This window comes from Crocodylus siamensis, chromosome 1 (genome assembly GCF_052110815.1).
Source record: "Crocodylus siamensis isolate JL-2025a chromosome 1, ASM5211081v1, whole genome shotgun sequence".
Classification (NCBI taxonomy): Eukaryota; Metazoa; Chordata; order Crocodylia; family Crocodylidae; genus Crocodylus; species Crocodylus siamensis.
Genome location: NC_143395.1, coordinates 71,743,546 through 71,766,289, shown reverse-complemented (window position 1 = coordinate 71,766,289; position 22,744 = coordinate 71,743,546). Strand labels below are relative to the sequence as shown.

The following is a 22,744-nucleotide window of genomic DNA, read 5'->3' as shown; positions in this document are numbered from 1 at the left end:
GGCCAGTCCACCCCAAGGTGGGAAGGAGAAAGAGCCCTGCCATCAAGAAGGATGGGTGTTGGTGGTTAAAGACTTCTGCTGACCTGATCTGTTGTCTTGGAAAGTCTGTTGCTTTCCTGAAGTCCAGGTACAAGATGTCACAGAGGTATTACCAACACTCATCCAGCTCTCTGACTCCCATCCCATGTTGCTCATCCCTGCGGGCACCAGTGATACTGCCAGGGGAGACCTTGAGAAAATCAAAAGTGATTACAGGGCTCTAGGTGTAATGGTAAAGAAGATGGGGGTTTAGGTGGTGTTTTCATTGATCCTTCCAGTCCAGGGAAAGGGCCTGGGCAGGAGTAGATGCATCCTGCAGATCAATGGCTGGCTGCACAGGTGGTGTTGCCATCAGGGCTTTGGCTTCTTTAACCATGGGATGATGTTCCAAGAGGAACAACTACTGAGAAGAGATGGGATCCACCAGACGAAGAGAGGGAAGAGCATCTTCGGAGAGGCTTGCTAACCTGGTGAGGGGGTCTTTAAACTAGATTCTCCGGGGGATGGACACCAAAGTCCTGAAGTAAGTGAGAAAGTGGGTGACCTGGAGGAAGAGCATGGAGGGGGCAACAAGGGAATCATAGAATCAATGAGTCGGAAGGGACCTAGACAGATCATCTAGTCCGACCCCCTGCCATGAGCAGGAAGGAGTACTGGGGGTGGCAGGGGTCATAAGACCCCAGCCAGGTGCCTATCCAGTCTCCTCTTGAAGATCTCCGGGGAAGGTGAGAGCACCACCTCTCTGGGAAGCCTATTCCAGGCTCTGGCCACCTTTAAAGTGAAGTAGTTCTTCCCAATATCTAACCTAAACCTATCCTCCCTCAGCTTGTGGCCATTGTTCCTGGTGACCCCAAGGGGGGCCCTGGTGAACAGACTTTCCCCGAGTCCCTGCTGGTGGCCCCTGATAAGGTTGTAGGCAGCCACAAGATCCCCCCTCAGTCTCCTCTTGCGGAGACTGAAGAGATTCAGGTCCCTCAGCCTCTGCTCATAGCGCTGGCCAGGGAAGCCCTCAACCATATGAGTGTTCCTCCTCTGGACCCTCTCCAGGTTCCCCACATCCCTCTTGAAGTGCGGCGCCCAGAACTGGACACAGTACTCCAGCTGCGGCCTGACCAGCGCCGCATAGAGGGGGAGCAAGACCTCTCTGGACCTGTTAGTGAGGTGTTCTCATTCTTTCTGAGAAATCAGGGCAATCAGCTAGTTACCTCAGGTGCCTGTACATGAATGCATGGAGTCTGGGAAACAAGCAGGAAGAATCTGAAGTCCTTGTACAGTCAGGGAACTATGACATGATTGGAATAACAGAGACTTGGTGGGATAGTTCACATGACTGAAGCACTATCGTGGATGGCTACAAACTGTTCAGGAAGGACAGGCAGGGGAGAAGAGTAGAAGGAGTTGCACTTTATATAAAGGATCTGTATAATTGCTCAGAGCTCCAGAATGAAACAGGAGATAGGCCTGTTGAAAGTGTCTGGGTTAGAGTCAGAGGAGAAAGCAACAAAGGTGATGTTGTGATGGGGCTCTGCTAGAGACCACCAGACCATGAGAAAGTGGTGGATGAGGCTTTCTTCAAACAGCTAGCAGAAATTTCCCAATCATAGGCCTTGGTTCTCGTGGGGGGCTTCAATCACCCTGACATCTTCTAGGAGGACAATACAGCAGTGCACAAGCAATGCAGGAAGTTTTTGAATTGTGTTGGGGGCAACTTCTTGGTGTAAGTGCTGGAGCAGCCAACTAAGGGCCATGCTCTTCTTGACTTGCTGCTCACAAACGGGAAAGAATTGGTAGTGAATGTACCAGTAGATGGTAACTTGGGCAGCAGTGATCATGAGATGATAAAGTTTAGAATCCTGAGGAAAGGACGGATGGAAAACAGCAGAGTAAGAACCCTAAACTTCAGAAAAGCAGACTTTGACTTGCTCAGGGAACTCATGGGCAGGATCCCCTGGGAAGCCAGTCTAATGGGGAGAGGAGTCCAGGACAGATGGCTGTATTTAAAAGAAGCCTTGCTGAGTGTACAGGAACAAGCCATCATGATGCGCAGAAAGACCAACAAGTATGGCAGAAGACCAGCTTGGCTTAGCAGGGAACTCTTCAGTAAACTACATTAAAAAAAAAGAAAGCTTATAAGTAGAAACTTGGACAAATAACTAGAGAGAAATAGAAGAGCATTGCTCAGGCATGCAGGGATGAAGTAAGGAAAGTCAAAGCACAATTGGAGTTGCAGCTAACAAGGGACACGAAGGGTAACAAAAAGGGTTTCTACAGGTATGTCAGGGACAAGAGTAAGATTGGAAGTGTGGGTCCTTTACTGAATGGTGGAGGCAATCTTGTTACAGAGGATGCAGAAAAGGCTAAAGTACTCAATGCCTTTTCACTTCAGCCTTCACAGGCAAGATCAGCTCCCAGATTACTATATCAGGCAGCACAGTTTGGAGAGGAGGTGAACAGCTCTCAGTGGTGAAAGAACAGGTTAGGGACTATTTAGAAAAGCTGGACATATACAAGTCCATGGGGCTATGCAGGATGCATCTGAGGGTGCTGAGAGAGGTGGTTGATGCGATTACAGAGACACTGGCCATCATCTTTGAAAACTCATGGCTATCATAGTTTCATAATAGCTAGGGTCAGGAAGGACCTGAACAGATCATCTAGCCTGACCCCCTGCCACAGGTTCACAAGACCCCAGACAGGTGATCATCCAACCTCTTGAATTTGCCCACAGTAGGGGTGAGGACCACTTCCCTGGGAAGTTGGTTCTGGATTTTGGCCACCCTGACTGTAAAAAGTTGCTTTCTGATCTCTAACCTAAACCTGTTCTCCATCAGCTTATTGCCACTGTTTGTTGTCACCCCAGGTGGTGCTGGGGAGAAAAGGGCTCTACCTATTTGCTGTTGATCTCCCCTGATGAGTTTGTAGGCAGCCACCAGGTCCCCCTCAGCCTCCTCTTGCTGAGGCTGAACAGGTTCAGGTCCCTCAGTCTCTCCTCATAGGGCCTGTCCTGCTGCACTCTCACCAAGTGTGTGGCCCTCCTCTGAACCCTCTCCAGGCTGGCCACATCCCTCTTGGAAGTGCAGCACCCAGCACTGAATGCTCTACTCCAACTGCGGCCTGACCAAAGTCGCATAGAGGGAGAGTATCACCTCTCTGGACTGGATTGAGATGCATCTTTGGATGCATGACAAGGTATGGCTGGCCTTGCTGGCTGTGGTCTGGCATTGGCAGCTCATGTTCATCTTGGAGTCAATAATGACTCCAAGATCCCTTTCCGCCTCTGTGCTTTCAAGGAAGGAACTCCCCAGCCTGTATGTATGCTGTGGATTCCTTCTCCCAAGGTGCAGCACCCTGGAGAGGTCTCAGGTTATTGGAAAAGGGCAAATGTAGTGTCCATGTTTAACAAAGGGAAAAAGGAGGATCCAGGGAAATACAGGCCAGTGAGCCTCCCCTCAGTACCTGGAAAAATCATGGAGCAGATCCTCAAGGAATCCATTTCTAAGCACTTGGAAGAGAAGAAGGTGATTAGGAACAGTCCATATGGATTCACCAAGGGTGAGTTATGCCTGACCAAACTGATTGCCTTCTGTGATGAGATGACTGGCTCTGTGAACAAGGGGAAACCAGTGGATGTGGTATACCTTGATTTTAGCAAGGCTTTTGATACAGTCTCCCAAAGCATTCTCACAGGTTAGCTAAGGAAGTATAGGCTGGATGAATGGACTGTAAGGTGGACAGAAAACTGGCTGGAGGATTGGGCTCTGAGGGTAAAAATCAATAGCTTGATGTCTAGTTGGCAGCAGGTATCAAGTGGAGTGCCCTAGAGGTTGGTCCTGGGGCTAGTTTTGTTCAATATCTTCATCAATGACCTGGAAGGTGGCCTAGAATGCACCCTCAGCAAGTCTGCAGATGACACCAACCTGTGGGGAGTAGTAGATATGCTGGAAGGTAAGGTTAAGACTCAGACTGACCTCAACAAATTGGAGGACTGGGCCAAAAGGAATCTCATGAGGTTCAACAAGGACAAGTACAAAGTCCTGCACTTAGGATGGAACAATCCCACGCACAGGCTGGGGGCTGACTGGTTGGGCAGCAGCTCTGCAGAAAAGAATCTGGGGGCTACAGTGGACAACAAGCTGAATATGAGCCAAGAGCGTGCCCTTGTTGCCAAGAAGGCTAAAGGCATACTGGGGCTGCATTGGTAGGAATGGTGGCAGTTGCCAGAACAAGGAGCAATGGTCTCAGGTTGTAGCAATGGAAGTTTAGGTAAGATATTAGGAAGAATTTTCTCACCAGAAGGGTAGTAAAACACTGTAATAGGTGTGAGGGAGAGGAGGAGCTGGCAGGCTCCAGGGCTCCACACCCAGGTGCAAACACGCTAATCACACGCCCACAGGCCCAAGACACTGGGCGGGACCTCACCTTTTCCAGGTGCACGGAGAAGGGAGGCGCCGGCACAGCAAGGGCCGGCATAAAAGAGATGCCAGAGCCAGCCAGAGGAGGCGCGGCGGAACCAGAAGAAGGCAGCGGAGAAGCTGAAGCTGGCCGGAGCACGTTCCAGCAGATGTGAGCCGTCCTCAAGTGCGGCAGGACCCTTTGGAGGAAGGGTAAGCCCCAGCAGGGTTTTTGAGCCCGGGCAGCTGGCCTTGCAGAGCCGCGGACTGTTTGGTGCCTCCCGGGAGCGGCTGGAACCCGGCAGAAGCCGGGTACCGTATAAACTGGAATATAGGGGCAATCACTGTCTGGGAAACCCGTAGCTCCTGTAGCAAGGGGCGGAGCGGCCACAAGGAGCCCTAACGAACCCAGAGGATCTCATTGAGAGTTAGAGAAGGGGTTTCAACCCCACGACATACAGGGGGATATCAGAGGACAGCTGCTGAAGGTTGAAGCAGTCACCTCAATCCAGAGAACCCCTGTCCATAGCATTTGTATTTACCTTTGCCTTTTCTTTTATGGACGATCTGGGGTGATCTACGGACATGTGGCCTGGCCAGATAGCCGGCCACCTCCCAGTGGAACGGGCGAGGGTGTAGGGGCGGCGGAGCCCTCATCGATGTGGGACCTGTGGGATGCCGAGGAGTCTCATTTTTGGATGACACGCGCCGGACCATATGAACCAATTAGTATTACCATCAAAGTCGTGGCAGGAAAGGCAAGCACGTTTAAAACGCCCAACCCCAGGTGAGCCGCTCCTTGGCAACCGGTAAGCAGCCCCGATGCGGGGAGGCAGTGGAGGCCTTATCCCCGACAATAGGTTACCCAGAGAGGTTGTGGAATATCCATTCTTGGAGGTTTTTAAAACACAGCTAGACAAAGCTTTGGCTAGGATGATTTAGTTGGGGATGGTTCTGCTATGAGCACGGGGTTGGACTAGTTGACTTCCTGAGGTCCCTTCTAACCCTCATTTTCTATGAGTGTAGCCAGTAGCATAAGTGAAGTGATTATTCCCCTCTTTTGAACTAGTGAGGCCACATCTGGAGTACTGTGTTCAGTTTTGGGCCTCCCACTATAGAAAGGGTGTGGACAAATTGGAGAGAGTCCAACCAAGGGAACGAAAGCAGTGAGGGGGCTGGGGCACATGACTTCTGAGGAGAGGCTGAGGGAACTGGGCTTATTTAGTCTCCAAAAGAGAAGACTGAGACTTCAATTATCTGAAGGGGGGTTTGAAAGAGGATGCAGCTAAACTGTTCTTAGTAGTGGCAGAGAACAGAACAAGGAGCAAGGGTCTCAAGCTGCAGCAAGGGAAGTTTAGATTAGACATTAGGAAGAATTTTCTCACCATGTGGATAGTAAAACATTGGAACAGATTACCCAGGGAGGTTGCTGAATCTGAATCCTTGGATATTTTTAAGACCTGGTTAAACAAAGCCTTGGCTGGAATGATCTAGCTGGGGATGGTCCTGCTTTGAGCAGGGGGTTGGACTAGATGAACTTCTCAGGCCCTTTCCAACCCTAATTTTCTATGACTGTATGAAAATGCATAAATATGCACCAAGGATAATCTAAATACATTTTGTTTTTCAATAGTATGAAGTTCTGCCATAACGCACTATTATTTCAGTAAAACAACAGTCCATCCCATGGTCTCCAAAAGGGGCTTGCACCCATGACTCAAAATTGGATATAAACTCTGAAACAGGACAGGGAAGTTGAAAGTGCAGAGTCAAAGCAACCTATCCCACAGTAATAGGCCCTGTCTCCACTAAAAAGCAAGTAATATTGAGCTAATTCTACCCTCCTCTAGGTGAAACTGGTTGAGCAATCATATATTGTGTTTATGAATCTTTATTATCTCTGCCCAACAATAAATTCGATAACTCCATTTTCAAAAGTGCTTTAAATACATGCACTGTTTTTCTTGCTTGTTAAAGGTTCTGGCAGAGGTCTATATGCTGAAGAAGAAAGGAAGGAGCAGGAAGAACAAAAAAGAATCCAAGTCCCTAAATATCAAATCACGATCTCCAAATGAAAATACCCCTCTTCCCCCTAACAAGCAAAGGGAAATAAGAACAGAAAATACTTCTGTTAATATTTCAGAAATTAATGCCTTAAATGAAGCTCCAAGTTACATAGAGCTACTCTCACCAGGTAAAAGCAGCTGGAGCCACTAGCAACCAAAAAAGGGTGGCCTGTCAGTGATTGTACCCTCCCCTATTTACCTAACAAGTGAAATAAAATGAAACAATTTATGGAAAGCCATCATCTCATTTCCAAAGCAAATTAGAAATATTAAATTCCCACACTCCAATATAAGAAGTTTGTGATTTGACTGGTACTCACCAAAACCAACAGATCTAGGCAGACCTCGGAGCCAACCCCTTACCAAAAAACCAAAGAAAGCCAAAGCAGATAAGTAAGATTTTTTTTTAAAAGTCAAGTTCAAGTTACAGACAAAATCACATAGAATTGGGTTTCTATCTGGTCTTGCAAGAACCGCAGAAAAGCTATTTGTTCCATCATTAAGCTCTATAGCGAAAATCAAGGATTTTTAATTTTCTTTTATCCTTCAAAAGAAGGATACAGCCTACATGATTTCTCCATACTAATATCTGGATAAAAATAGGTCTCTGAAGGATTTTTGGAAAGATTATTTTTAGCCATTGCAGTCTTGTACTCTGATCCCTATTCTCAATAACTGAAGGAACAAAGGGCTCCAGGAGCTCTAACTCTGACTCTAACTCAAGTAAAGAAACAGTCTTAATGTACTACTTTTGGTCTTTAAAACAGTTTGTTTTAGAAGACCGGCAAATATTTGGCCCAAGCTTTATCTTAGTTAAATAGGTCAAGATCCCAAGGTGCTTATATGCTTCGCAAGACTTGTAGCAAAAAATATAGCACACGTTTCATGCTGTCAACCACAACCAGCTAAATCTGCCTTGAGCAAAAAAGCCCTAAATTCTGACCCACAAACATTGTCTTGAAAGGTGGTAAAAAGGAAGGTGTTACAAGGCAGTTTGGGAGCAAAGGGGCCATCACTTCATACAGCAGCAAAATTGCTCATGTCATCACAGATTATTCCACTCACATAGGGAAGAGGTACCAACTAATGTTTACATGAAGGTGCAAATAATCTACTAGATCGGGGCCAGCAATCTAACGCACACATTCCAAATATGGTGCGCGGCACGGTTTTTATTGGCACGTGGGATGCTTCCTGCCCCAAGGTGCAGGAAGAGGCATGCCCATATTGAGCAGCATATGGCTGCCCAGGAACAGCCTTGTGCTGCTGCCAACCCCAGCCAGAACACCACCCAACCAGGTAAAAGCCCCTGGCCCTACCCTAACCTGGACCTGGCCTGGGCCAGGGGCTGTCCCTGCCCCGATGGCCCTGGCCCCAACGCTGTGCGGTTGGCCGGCAGGCCCCAGCCGGCACAACTGCCACTGCAGGCCTGGCCACGTGCTGCTGGTGGGCTGGACCCATTGCCACTGCGGGCCCTAGGCCAGTGCCAGCACCAGGCCAGGGCCATCAGCAGCGTTGGGATGGGGCCGGGGCTGCAGACCTGCATGGGCCTTGGCCCCATCCCAGCACTACAGAAGGCCCCACACACGTACTGCCAGCAGGCCCAGCAGGCACCACCGCAGCCACTGGGCCAGGGCTGTTGGCAGTGGTGGGATGAGGCCAGGGCCCAGGCCAGTGCACCTGCAGAGGCCCCGGCCCCATTCCAGCGCTGCCAGCAGGCCCGGCCTCGGCCAGCACTGCCACCGCCCGCCCCAGCCCAGCACCGCTGCTGGGCCGGGGCTGTCTGCAGTGCCAGGATGAGGCCCCGGCCCCAGCCCCAGTGCTGCCAGTGGGCCAGGCCCCGGCCCCGGCCCTAGCCCTAGCCCTGGCCCAGTGCTGCCAGCGGGCCATTGACAGCACCAGGATGAGGCCAGGGCCCCGTCTCAGTGCTGAGGGTGGGCCCAGTCCCAGTCACATGCTGCTGGTGAGCTGGGCCCTACCTGGCACCTCCACCACCTGCCCCAGCCCAGCGCTGCCGCTGGGCTGGGGCCATCTGCAGCTCTGGGATGAGGCCGAGGCCGGGGCCAGGGCCTGCGGATGTACGCAGGCCCCAGCCCCATCTTGACACTGCACGCAGCCCCAGCCCCAGCCAAGTGCTGCTGGCCGGCCTGGCCCCAGCCAAAACCACTGCCACCACTGGTCCCAGCTGCTGCCGGGCTGGGGCCGTGGACCTGTACAGGCCCCAGCCCCATCCTGGCACTGCTGACCATCTCAGCCCCAGCCATGTGCTGCTGCTGGTGGACCTGGTCTCAGCCCTCACTGCCAGCTCCAGCCCAGTGCTGCTTCCGGGGCCGGACCATCAGCAGTGTCAGGATGGGCCCAGGCCCCAGCTATGGCAGTGGTACCAGCTTCCAGTGGGCCTGGCCCCAGCCCTCACCACAACCACGGGCCCCAGCACAGTGCCACTGCCAGGTCGGGGCTGTTGGCAGCGTCGGAATGGGGCTAGGGCCAAGGCACTGCCGAAGGCCCCAGCCACGTGCTGCTGGTGGGCCCCAGCCTTGAGTGGGCCAAGCACCAGCCGGCACCACCACCTCCACAAGCCCCAGCCCTGTATGGCCCCGGCCTCAGCCCGGTGCTGCCACTGGCCCCATCCCAGTGCTAGTGACAACTGAGCTGCAACCCCAGCCCTGTGCGGCTGTGGGGCCCAGCCCGGTGCTGCCAGCGGGCCCTGGCCCCAGCTCTAGCCACAACCCCATGCTGCCCACGGCCAGGCTCCAGCCCCAGATCCCTGTTGCCTGTGAGCCCCAGCCCCATGCTGCTGGGTGGCCCTGGCCCCACAGCCCCAGCCCCTCACTGCCCCGGCCCCAATCTGATGCTGCTCACAGCCCCGGCCCCAACAGGTTCAGTGCCGGCACCTGCTGTCTTCCCAGAGCCCAGGGCTGAGAGACAGCCACGGCCAGGGCAGGGAGGCAGCAGTTCTTTGTAGCCTCCCAGCTGCTGCTGGCCCAGGTTCGTGGTAGCTACTGATAGCCATGGAGCCTGGACTACTCCCAGCAGCCAGCTGGGAGGATGGAAGCCCTGCTGCAAGCAGCCCAGGCTCCGTGGCTATGAGCAGCTACCCAGAACCTGTTTTTCTGGCATACTGGGACTCCGGCACCTTCCAAGGTAGGCATTGTGGTGTTTTCAGCACTCCAGTCAAAAAATGTTGCCTACACCTGTATTAGATGCATCTCCACACCTTTCCTCTCCCTCTCAAAATCCCTTTCTGAATTTAAGTAGACAGATTCCTTGTGCAGCATTATTGTAGGTCAACCCCTATATAATCTCATGGTCTCCCACCTCTGCATTGGAATCTTTGTTGCAATGCCTATGGGAAAGAACATATCTATCAAGAGGTGCAGGGCATGGACCATCACCTGGAATAAAACCGTTGATATGAACAGGCAATAAATGGAGACTCCTGCTTGACACAAGAAAGAGTGAAAATAATTTAAAAACAGACCAAGATCTCTTAAATCTTCAGAATCTTAACACAGTGCCTAAATTGCCCTACAGGCCTAATCTTATAGTTTACAGGATTGTCAACAAAAATGTGAAGAGAAGAAAGAGTTCTGTGAAAATGCCAGAAAATTATAAGGATGTGAAAAATACCAGCTCAGTAGAATTACTTCGGGCATTAGACCTCTTTTCAAATGAATCATACCCTCCAGAGGTAATAAGACATTTGCTGTTAAATTGTTAAAATACCTCAAATAAACAAACTGTGTTATAACTAGATTTTTTAAATAAAAAAGAGAAGAAATTCAGCTGGAAGTGAAATTCTACTCACATTGCTTTATCTGTTGTATCCTTTTCAAAGGATCACACAAACAGGAGATGGAAGAGGACTATTAGATCATTATGTTTATTCCTACTAATTTGGGATTGTTCCCTGCATTTCCTGGTAGTTTGTCTCGTCTTGAAGTGACCCCCATGACGGGTGCTATTATTCAGAGATCTGCTGCATGACTCAGTGGAGTTAGACTGAAGACAAAGATCAAACCCCAACTTCCTTGAGTTTTGTCTTTTAACCCCAGTCCTTTCATATTGGGCAACTTTCTTGGTGGGGGGTGTGGGCTAGAGGAGGGAGCCTTGTGCCCAAAGCAAGCCTAATTGGCTGGAATATGTTTGCTTTTTTTGTTTAACCCTTGTCTCTTGGCAAGATCAGTGACTAAGAAATACTACTTTTCTCAAACAAGCACTCAAGCACAATACATACAACAACTAATATAAACTGTCAGCTGTAAATTAATCTACATAGCAGGCAATCTATAAGGCTTTGTTCATCCCAAAGGCTTTGTTGGCTACAAACCAAAGGGAAAAAAAACAACTTGCAATATTAATTCACATCCTCAAACACTTCAGCAAACAGTAGTGGCTAATAATACTTAATCTCATCAGCTGTTGGGATAAAACACATATTACATTTTCAAGGAATGGAACTGTTCTAAATTAACTATTCTGGCACTAACAAGAATGCAGTCATTATTTCATGAATGCATGTTAAACGTAATGCTTATTGTACAGATACACATACATGCTCATGACACAAAAGGTGGAATCAGGTGTTTCAAGCAGCTAAATATCTTTCCATTTTCAGATCTCACATAATTTCTGAGGTTTCATTCAAGCCTGTTACATGAAGAGCACAGTCTAGTTATGTTCCACCTTACAATACATAATAGATATGATTGTAACAAAAGAAAAATATGCATTTAGACTTTAACCCAGCTCTCTTTCCCAGTACCCTAAAACAAAGCTCAATTTCAGATTCAGTTGCTCCTAGATATATTGATACTGAAGTAAAATATTCAATGCTGGCATATTTTTTGTCCAAATTTCTCTTTTATGTTATTTCCAGTAAATAACAGCAGAATAATGAAGGGAAGTGTTCCTGTTTTTACAGAGAAACACTGGCATTTATGTCCCATTTATGTAAACAAAGTAAAAATAGAGCGGAGCTCTCATAAGTGAAATAGTGCTGTATCTTAAAAGGTTTTAGTTTTGGGGCCATCACAGAAACAACCTAATATGTTTTAATCACTGTGCTACAGATTACCAAAACAAAAATGTCTGCAAAACCCCCTGTCAAATAGGATGATAAATTAATCTTTTCCCATCTGGCCTTTCTTAAAGAATGGTGTGGGGATGAGAACAAAAAATGGAAAAGACTGTTTAAAAAGATTTCCTATATCAACTGGCAAGTGGAGGGGGAGCAAGTGATCAGAGGCAAGGTACCAGGAAGTGGGTAGGGATGGGGGGACAGGCAGCAGGAGAGCAGGTTCAGGTACCAGAGATGGCAAATGGTGGGAAGCAGGCACAGGGGGCAAAAGACAGTGATCTGGCTGCCTGCCCCTTTGCCACTGCTTTCTCACTGCAGCAGTATGGGCAATGAATTTAAGACAATCCTCCAGTAATTACATTCTATACATGGAAAACTATACAAAATTATAATTTTCCATGTACAAAACAAATTATTTGGGGGTCATCTTAAATTCAAAGTTGTCTTGGATTTGGATAAATAAAGTATATAGAACTTTTCACCTGAATATGTCAAAGGGGAAATAGGTATTATAGTCCCTATCTGTAACATGAGGGATAATAAAGATGTATCAAGAGAGTACAATTTGCCTCCAATTACAGTGAAAACCGGTGGCAGTCATAATCAGAATTTGAACTGTCTGGCTCCAAGTGCCCACTATTCCAGACAGCATCTCCCATCAAACTCCTTTTCTTTTTTTTTTGATTTATTAACTGTGTATACCACAGTTTGTTTGGTAGCTGTGCAATCAAAGTCGTTCCTTTCCCTTCCCCAAATGTCAGATTCATTGATTGTTTTCTATCTCCATCTCCTTTTATTTCTAGCCTGTTCCATGCTGATTCCAGTCTTACAAGGACTCCCAAATCCCAGTGCATCTAGCCATCAGCCTCTCCTCAAGCAACATTAAAAGCCTGCTTACTGGCTAGTTTGTTCTGAGACCCATAACATTAAATCAGTCTTGAACTGCATTTCCCAACCTAACTGACTTTTTCTCCCAATTCCCCAATCTTTGTCTAGCATCGTGTTTGTATGCTCCCCAAAGAACAAACATCATTTATGTGTTTTTTTGACACTGCAAACCACAGCACTGTTTGGTAACGTTAATAATGTTAATAGTCGCACAGGTTGTTTCTGTTAGGCCAATTTCTACTGATGTCATATTGTCTTGCCATAGTAAAAGTACTACTACTTCAGTAAAATACTAATATAACTGACCTTGCCACAAAGTTTTGTCAAATACCAAACACCACTTCATACTTGTTAGTGTATTCCATGTACTACAAGCTTAGAGATAAGCAGCGAGGGAACTCGAGCGCCACCGTCTTCCGATCTGGCCACATTCTGTCTAAGAGGGGATTCCTTTCAGGGGCTGCCAAACACTAAAAGATGCAAATACCTGGGGTGAATTTGCTTTAAGGGATAAAATAAAAAATCAAAATAATAGTTCCTAACTCAATAAATTCTGTGGTTCCTTTGAAAGATTAAATAAAATGGAAAGAATTCTATTTTGAAGACACTGCACCGCAGCCAAAACACACCCACGCACACTTCCCTTAAATTCATAACTATACAAACCACAGGTGAAAAATCAACACTGGGGAAGTTTACAGAGGAAAACTACTACAATTAAATCTGCTGGGATAAAAACACTAGAAAAAGCCCAAGACACTCTACAAACTTGAAAACAAAACAAAATTATAAATTAAAAAGATTGTGTTCATTTGTCAAAAAGTCAATCAGGCAGCAGAGACTTACTTTAGTAACTGCAGAAAGTGAATTCACAGTTCACTGAATCCCCTTCCCACATGCTGTGAAAATAGCCTGCTCTCACTAGCTGTGTGCATTTGTCATCAACAGTGTGTTTAATTCTAGGACTAGGCATTGTTTTCTCAGGGCTGGGGAGGGTCTGATTTCTATTAAAGAGAAAGTGGGGGTGAGAAGAACCCCAGGCACAACAAATGAGACCCTGCTGGTATTAATCTAACATCTGTCCATTTCACCAGGGGCTTAACCTGAGTTTGGAAGAAGCGTCAGTTAAAGGTTTAATTTAAGAAATAAACAGATCACCATTTCACATGGCAGGTGTTCCATTTGTTGTCGAAGTGAAGAGCTCCTTACTACGCCAGACACTGGGAAAGTGTAAAAATTAGAAACAATGCAGACAGCATCCTGTAGAGTAAAAAGGACAGCCGGAAAAAATACAAGTTTTTGCTAAACTCTCACTATGACATGGAAAAACTTGAGAGGGTCCAGAAAAGAGCCACCCGTATGATCAGGGACTTGCAAGGCAAGCTATATGAAGAAAGGCTGAGGGACCTGGGCCTCTTTAGCCTAAAGAAGAGAAGTTTGAGAGGGGACTTGATAGCGACTTATCACTATACCAGAGAAGTGCATCAGGAGCTTAGTGAACAACTACAGGAAATCCTCGCTATTCGCAAACTCCAGATTCACAGATTCAAATATTCGTGGGAAGGCAGAGCCCAGGAAGCAGGCAGAAAGCGAGCGCCAGGGATATAGAGGGAGGTAGCGGCAGTGGCATTTTCTTTGCCAGAGGCAGCCACAATGGCGCTAGGGGGAAAGGGGTCGGTCCCCAGGCACTGCATGGGAGCCCCAGGGACAGGGAGGGAGGCAGCAGCATCTTCTCCACCGCCATCAGAGGCAGCTGAAGTGGCACTCAGAGCAGCCACGGTGGCGCTCAGGGGGCAAGGGGTCAGCCCCTTGGAGCTGCGGTGGAACCCCACAAACAACGCAGGGGGAGCAAGAGTGGCTGCAGGGTCTGACGGGGAGCCTGTCAGTATTTGCGGATTTTGCTATTCGCGGGGATCTCTAGAACGTATCCCCCGCGAATGGCGAGGTCTCCTGTATTCACTAGGGCACCCCTGGAGAAGACCAGGACAGATGGATACAAACTCCTGGAAGGCCACTTCAGGCTTAATACCAGGAAAAACTTCTTACAGTCAGGGTGTCCAGACTGTGAAATAAACTCTCTCCAGAGGTGGTGCAGTCACCTACCCTGGTGGTTTTCAAGAAGAGACTGGACAGTTGTCTTTCTGCCTGGAGTGTGGAGGGTTGGGCTGGACCTGATGATCTGCAAGGTCCCTTCCAGCCCCTAACAATCTATGAATCTATAAATCTATGAACAAACAAAATGAGGAGGCTAGGTAACACGATGGGCTGATGCATTTATTCTTCATTTTTAAAGTGCCACATTGAATTCTAATTAGCTTACATGTAAAAATAAGCTTGGGAAGCCCACTAATAGGCTCTATGGGTACATTTGTCCCAAATTATTTATTGGGGTATATTTGCATGGCTGGCAATATCTGTTCAAGGTACTGAGTTAATGATGCATCCAATGCACTAACATTACCTGAGTTCTTCATGGAGTCTACACAGGGATTTGCCTACCCTGTTCAGCTCTAAACAATGCTGTAACTACCTTGGCTGCATCCTTGAACAGCTCCATGGGATCTCTACTCATTTCAGGGTTTAGTTCAGTATTTCTTTTTCTTCTTCTTACTATCCACCAGGTAATCCCTCCAGTCTACTTCATAGGCAATGTTTATTTGTCCATCTAGTACTGCTTCCTCTTCATTCTACCAGACATGCTCACCACTGTTCATGCAAAAGACTTTGCTGCTTCTGTCATCTGGAACAGTTTTCTTGTATCGTTCTGCCTCTTCAGCTTTCCAATTCATTTCAAATCTCACATGAAAACATGCTCCTTTTCCCCAAAGACTGCTAATTTATTTCTGTTATTAAATAATATTAGTTCAGGAATAATTAAAATCGGCAAAGTGTTCTTGGATGAAGTTTCTATAAAAGGCTCAAAAGGAAATCTGTTCCCTTTTCTGTTTTCTGTATAGATAGTAAAAACCCATGAAGTTTTTAGGAGGTTCTGTTACTTTTTATATTAAGTCAGGTCTTAGCCTCACCTTTCCAGGAAAGCTAGAATGACCAGAACGATAACACTATCATAGAAGTACCAAGGCAGCAAACTGTGATCAATAGAGAGGAAGGCGTTTTAGCCACATTTTCTTAACTTGGAAAAACACCAATAGTTGGGACGAAGTGTCACATTGTTCTTGTACTTGAAAATCTTCAAGTCAGAGCTGAGCAAGCTTCCCTTTCAGTCAGACCTCCAGCAAATTTAAAAAAAAGAAATGCATCAATTGCTGCAGTTATTTATAAGGTGAAAACCAAGCAGCAAATGATTTCAAGCTGTGTTCTTTCAAGCTTACATCATACTTCATACACACAAGAGAATGCTACTTCTGGTCTTAGTCTTATTTTTAGCAAATAAAGTTACAGTGTGTATTGTGCTAGACTGGTCCCTAATTTTCATGATCAACAATTTCCTAACAGTGTTGAATATTTGCATTTAAAACCTTATAGACCATAACAAAGGTCTAGGATCACTTCAAAGTTCTTGCTGTAAATCAAACCAACAAAATATAAATCAGTACATTCGCTCAAATATTTTATATGCCTAAATAATACCATACTTTCCTTTCCTTCTACATCACTGTCTTACATTTATTACTTTCCTCTAAAACCCATGATGATATTTACTAACTATAGGTTATTCAAAATACTAATGCTGATTCGCAACCTTTTTATTCAAAAGATTTTGAAAATAATCTTTACAGAAATAATTTTGCATTTGTCTAACATAAGAGATATACATATTTTCCTGCTTTAGCCTTCTGTGTCTGATGCGCCTCAGAAAAGTAATACCAAGTTTAAAAAGTTATCTACTTTTATAACAGTGACAGGCTCATAGCAAACCAAAAGAACTAAAACTGCAAAAGGACAAATTCTGACTGATCCAAAATATAATACAAAATATATTTTTCTTTCAGAGTATTTGAGGCAACAACAAACGTGGGGAAAGAATCTTCACAGCTTGTGTATATATGCTCAGCTACATATATACTCAATAAAATCATTTACGATAAATAAATAAATCTGTTTAGAAAATTTAGCCAAAAATATGGGGCCATATTCTGCTGTCAATTATTCCAATATAAATCAATAACAAATTTGTAACTAAGAAAAAAATGCACCACATTGTTTGAAGAGCAAAGAACCTTCAATTACTTCTACATTCTTTTAATGGTTCCTCCTGAACCTTAAAGGACAAAGTATTCTAAATATCCAAATACAAGCACTGGTTGTATGTGGTAAGAGAAGTAAAGTTACTTAGTACCATTATTATTATTATTATTATTATATCTGTACAAACAAAAACTCAGAGCATATTACTCACAGAGGCATACTGAACAAAGGCAGAGGAGCTGCAAATCCTCACAAAGACAGGTTTGCAAAACATATTCTGATGCTGGAGACTTAGCACACAACGCAAGGACAGCTGGGGTAAACACCACTGTGCTCACTCACCCAGATCAATTTACATGACAATAGCTGTGTCCCCAGGGTTCATTAGGTTAGAGAATTACGGCCCCTACAGCCACTCTGGCCAACCAGAGTGACTATGTTGTTCTGACAGTATGTTATTTTTCATACTTAAGAGGTTAGAATCAGCAAGCCACTTGGAAGTATTTACACTGTTTCATCATGTTTTGTTTTGTTTTTTGGGGGGGTTGTTGGTTTTTTTAAACCAAAAAAAAGACAAAAATCTTACCTTTACCTAATACTTCAGCATGTGAATACCCACTCATATAAATAACTAAATTAGAATGTCACTACTACACTGAGAAAGAGCTTTTGTGGGCTGAAAGGTGAAGTTAAATCCTTTAATTAAAATTTTAGTACTACGGAACAGTCTCAGGAATCAAATGGCCAACATTTCAAAGGGAAAAAACAAAACAGACATAACAAGGAAGAAGGGAAGATGTAGGTGACTGGACAATTTCAGTACCTTGTTAGGGAGGTATAAACACGAGCTTTCAGCTTCATGACAGGGGCTAGGTACAGACACTCAAAAAGCCTGAGGCTGAATCAATTCAGTCTGTGCAGGCTAGTCTAAACTGCACAGATTAAATTGAAACAGAAGTAAACCGACATTTACCTTTGAATCAAGAAATACAGCCACATGCCTGCAATGGCTCAGGCCAGAAGCTGGGGGGCACTAGAGCACTCTCTGGCTGTGTATTCATTTCCTCTTCCTGCTGCCCCCAAGGCCTCTGGGATTTGCCATCCAGAATTACAGCAGCAGGACTCTGCAGGTTTGCTCATCATTTCCTTTTCCTACTTCCAGGTGCCTCTGGGATTTGTAGTCCACAGCTGCTGCCAGCAATAAGTTTGAGCAGGGGAAGGGGTGTTTAACCCCCTCCCTGGCCCTAGACCCCAGCTGGAGTTTGCGTGGGGGGGGAGGGGAGGGCGGAGAGCAGCCCCCCCTGCAGACTAGGGTGTTCTCAGCTGGGCTTGCCCCTCCCCACCCCCTTGTCAGCCAGCCCACACTGCTCCAGCTAGGGAGCAGAGAGGTGGAGTCGGCCCTGCTGTCTGGAGCAGACAGCACTGCCGAACCCAGGGCTGGAAAGTATGCTGGGGGACTGATTTAACTTGAACCAAGAAGGGGTCTGGACAGAAGTTTCATAAACCAGGTTGACCCAAATCAGTTACATCTGATACTACTACATTCAACCAGGTTTATTTTAAACCAGTTTCAGCCATTTTACACTAAATGTATGTTCTGTTACAGCTTTAAACCACTTTCTGATCACTTAAAAGCAAAGTGGTCCTGGCTCCTACCCTGGGGGTCTTTAAGAGGAGGCTAGACGAACACCTGGCTGGGTCATTTGACCCCAGTACTTTTTCCTAGGGGGTCAGACTTGATGATCTGCTCAGATCCCTTCCAACCCTACCAACTATGAAACTATAAACCAATTTTTGTGCAACTTCTGTCCCTAGCCACAACAGAGAATACAGCTAGTATGAGAAAGAAACAGATGTCACCAAGAATATTTGTGAGGAAGAGTGAATGATGATGTATGAAAAATAAAAAAATCTGACTGTCAGTGGTTGAGACACGCAACATAAGTGCTTAACTAGCTTGTCATCAATTCCAGCTGCCAAACAGTTTTCAGGTATCCAGATTCCACAGATGTGCAAAACATCCTGTGGATAGGACACAGGCAGGCCATGAAGTTCATGTGTTGGGAACACATTTCTCAGTGGCAATGCATAAGGGGTGCACAGGGGTGCATGTGCATCCCCCAGAGAGCAGCGGTGCAACCCCTGACCAGCCACACTCACCACTTAGGCAATGGGCGGGGGGGGCAGGCAGGAGCGCTGGTGCCCCCCCTGCAAGTGCCAGTCGGTGGGACTGGTCACAGGGGGGCAGGGAGGGAGGCAAATGCCCCCCTTGACTAAGGCAGCACCAGTCGCCTATGACCTTTCTCATTCTGAAGATAAAATAAGGTGCTAGAGGCACAGCTAGTTTAGTTTTTAAGAGAGAGGAACTAGTTAAAAATCTAAAAAGTGGGTGGCGATATAGGCAAAAGTCATAAAAAAAAATAAGGAAGGAGTACAAGCAGCAGAATACAAATAATGGACTACAAAAATGTGGCTTCAGTACACTCAGGGTAAAACACAGACCTTAAGTTGGTTTTAATTGATCCCGAGTCAAAACCTGGAAGCGGGACAGCCATTTAGGCACCTGTGCCCTTTACAAACATAGCCTGTCCCTAGAACAAACGGCAATTAACTAAGAGGCAAGGATTTCTTAGGATGATATCTTTTATTGGACCAACTATGTAGGTGGGATAAAGTGAGACAAGCTTTAAAATGCCTTGTTTTTCCTCAAGTCTGTGCTTGCAAGAAGCCAGGTACAGCATAGCAATTAACTCAAATTAGCTGCGATCGTCCCAAGAAAAAATGTTACCTTTTTCCTGATTTGTCTGGTTTATCCCAGGTCTAATTGTCTTGTGCTTTGACTTGCATCAAAACAGGCCTGCAACAATCCTTTAGTATACAACTTGAACAGCAATTAACCCCAATTAGCTGGGACTGTCCCAAGGAAAAATTGTTCTGGGATACTTCACAGGTACTTAACATGGGACAATAGGTTTCTATGTCTGTAGCTCTAAAAAACAAACCTCTGGTTTTATCTGGGGCTAATCTGACACATTAAAACAGGTGTAAGACAGTCACTTACACATGCAACCTGAATGGCAAGGGATCTATTTTGTAGCCATGCTGGTCTGAGACTAAGAGAAATACAAAACTCTAAAACTCTTGGTTCAGAAGTGATACCTTTTATTAGATCAACTAAAATAGCAACAAAAAAAAAAGTCTTTCTTCGCAAGCTTTCAAGCACATGCACCCTTCTTCAGGCTGAAGAGAAATCAAAGATTGTGAAAGTCCCCATAGGTAGAAAATAAACTTCTTACTGATAGTTAGGTAAAAAATAAACCTCCCTGACTGCTTCTGACATCTGACACCTCTAGGAAGAAGACCGCTTTGTCTGCACATCAGAGAGCAACTCACACAAAAAGACTCTCACAAAATAAAGGGAATATACTTCCAGCCTCAATTTCCTCTGTGCAAAATGGAATTTATTTTCTACCTGAATGTCAATTAACGCAAATTAGCCTCAAGTGCAACCTCTGTTTTTAGCCAGTGGTAAAATTATCCCAGTACAAAGGGAAGAGATAGGAAGCACAGTGAGAGACCAATACAGTACAGCTGCAGCAGGATCTCTCTTACAGATCTGACAATCAAACAGGAATCATACAAAATGTTGAAACAAGTGCACAGAACTAAGAACGAGTATAAAGGAATAATGGAAGCATTCAGGAATTGAATCAGAAAGTCACAAAATGATATACAATTCCCAAGGAACATAAAAGGCAAAACAAATTATTTTAGAAACAATTTAAAATCAAGGGGAAGATAAAGGAAAAATTAGGCCTATTACTTAATGGTGAAGTAATAAAGGTTGCAGAGAAGGTTCACATGTTCTTTGCTGCAATCTTCATTTAAAAAGTTTGGTTGAGACCAGATGCTTATGGACAATAACTCAATCAAGGAGTAGGAGTACAAGCCACAATAGGGAAAGAATGATTTACAGAAAATGTAGCTAAATTAGATGGATTCAAGTTGCCAGAGTTGGACAAAAGTCACCCTGTATTACTTCAGAATCTAGCCAAAACAAATCTTCAAACCATTAGCTGTCTTTAAGAATTCATGGAGGATGGGTTAGCTCCCAGAGGTTGGGAGAAGGGTCTTCATTTTAAAAGGGGAGAAAGAGGGACCCAGAGAATTAAATGCCAATTAGCCCAACTTAAATACTTGGGAAAATATAAGAATATATGAAATAATCAATTTATAAGCACCTAGAAATAATAAAGGCATAAAGGAAGAGCCAACATGGATGTGTCTGGAACAAATCATGTCAAACTTATCAACTTTCCTTTTTTGACAAGATAAATGACCTAGAGAATGAGGAAAATTAAAGATATATCTTGACACTGGTAGTCAAGGTTCATTGGGTAAATGTGACATCTTTTATTAGGCCATCTAAATAGTTGGAAAAAATATTCTTACAAGCTTTTGGGCACAAACACTCTTCTTCAGGCATAGGTAGAGTCTGCTGTTGCTTTGCATTCTCCTGGATGGAATAGAAGCCAATATGCAAAATGCAGGTCTGTGAAAGTACAAATGAGTGGCAGCCAGGATCCAGAGCCATAGGTGTGAGATAGGTAGGAGGTGGGGGAGGGAGGAATGTAGTGTGATAGAATGTATCTGGTAAAATGTAGTGAGGTTACCTTAGGTTATCACATGGCAGACAGGTTATTACGTGCCATAAATCCAATGTCTATATTTAGTCCATGATTTTCTGTATCCAGTAGATTTATGAAGTGAAGTTTGTAGGCTCATCTGTGAAAGGTGTTTTGTAAATTCCCTTTGAGGATTAGAATTGAGTGATTGGACAGAGTGGTTATCTTGGGAGAAATGTGTACCCACAGCTAACTGTGTATTTTTGTTTTGATAGATTTTTGGTGCATGTTCATGCTGGTACACAGTTGTTGTTTGATTTCTCCTACATATTTTCCATCAGGGCATTTAGTGTACTGGATGAGATATATTACATTTCTGGAGGTGCAAGTGTAAGATCCAGGAATGGTGATGGTTCTGTAGTGGGATGTGATTATTGTGGGAGTGGTGGAAAAGTGTTGGCAGGTTTTACATTTCTTGTCCTGGCATGGTCTGGATCCATTTGGTGTGCTTTGGGTCATAGGAAGTTTGTTTCTGGTGATGAGGTTGGTGAGGTTTGGCGCTTATTTAAAGTCTAGGATGGGTGGTTCTGGGAAGATCTCTTTAAGAAGTTCTCTTTGACACTGGTAGGGCTTTTGACACAGTCCCACATGACAGTCTCATAAGCAAACAAAGGAAATGTGATAAACAGATTAAATCACCATACAGCAGTTTAAAAATCAATGGCTAAAAAAATAATACCTACTTTCTGAGTGCCACTGATTCACCATGAAATTGGGACAGTGTTTAAATTCTTATCCTCAGCCCAGTTCTACTTAGTATTTTTATTAATGTCTTAAATAATGAAATGGAAATTGCACTTATAAAACTCTGCGGATGTCACCAGGCTGGGAAGGGTTGCAGACAATTTGAAGCACAGGATTAGAATGGAATGTGCTGGAAAAAACAGTCTGAAACCAGCAAGATGAAATTCAGTAAAGGCAAATGCAAAATACTACACTTACCAAGGATAAAATAAATGTACACCATGGGGAATAACTGGGTAAGCAGCAGTACTGTAAAAAGAATCCAGAAATTTTGTGGATCACAAGCTAGATATGAAGCAAATGTGATTCTGGTGAAAGAAAAAGGCAAACCCCCTTCCCCTCCCCCCTGAACAATTTTGGGATAAAGTAGGACTGGGTAGAAAAATTTGGACTTTGATAAGCCAGTGAAATGAATACAGGAGCCGTTTACATGAGGGATACACTGATTTAACTGGTTTGTGATTTCAAACCAATCTAGTTAAATTGGCAAGTGCAAGGTGCTGCACCTGGGGAGGAAGAACCAGCAGCATACCTACAGGCTGGGGAACTCCCTTCTCGTCAGTGCAGAGTCAAAAAAGGATCTTGGAGTCATCATTGATGCCAAGATGAACATGGGCCGGCAGTGTGGGGATGCAGTCAGGAAGATCAACCACACTTTGTCATCCACAGATGCATCTCAAGCAGGTCCAGGGAGGTGATACT

At 45.3% G+C, this 22,744-nt stretch overlaps 1 protein-coding gene across 5 annotated transcripts in view; it reads right to left on the bottom strand.

Annotated features, from left to right (window-relative positions):
* ANKRD6 (ankyrin repeat domain 6) overlaps nt 1-22,744 on the bottom strand; it is a 215,490-nt gene that overhangs the window by 129,376 nt on the left and 63,370 nt on the right. The window lies entirely within an intron of this gene.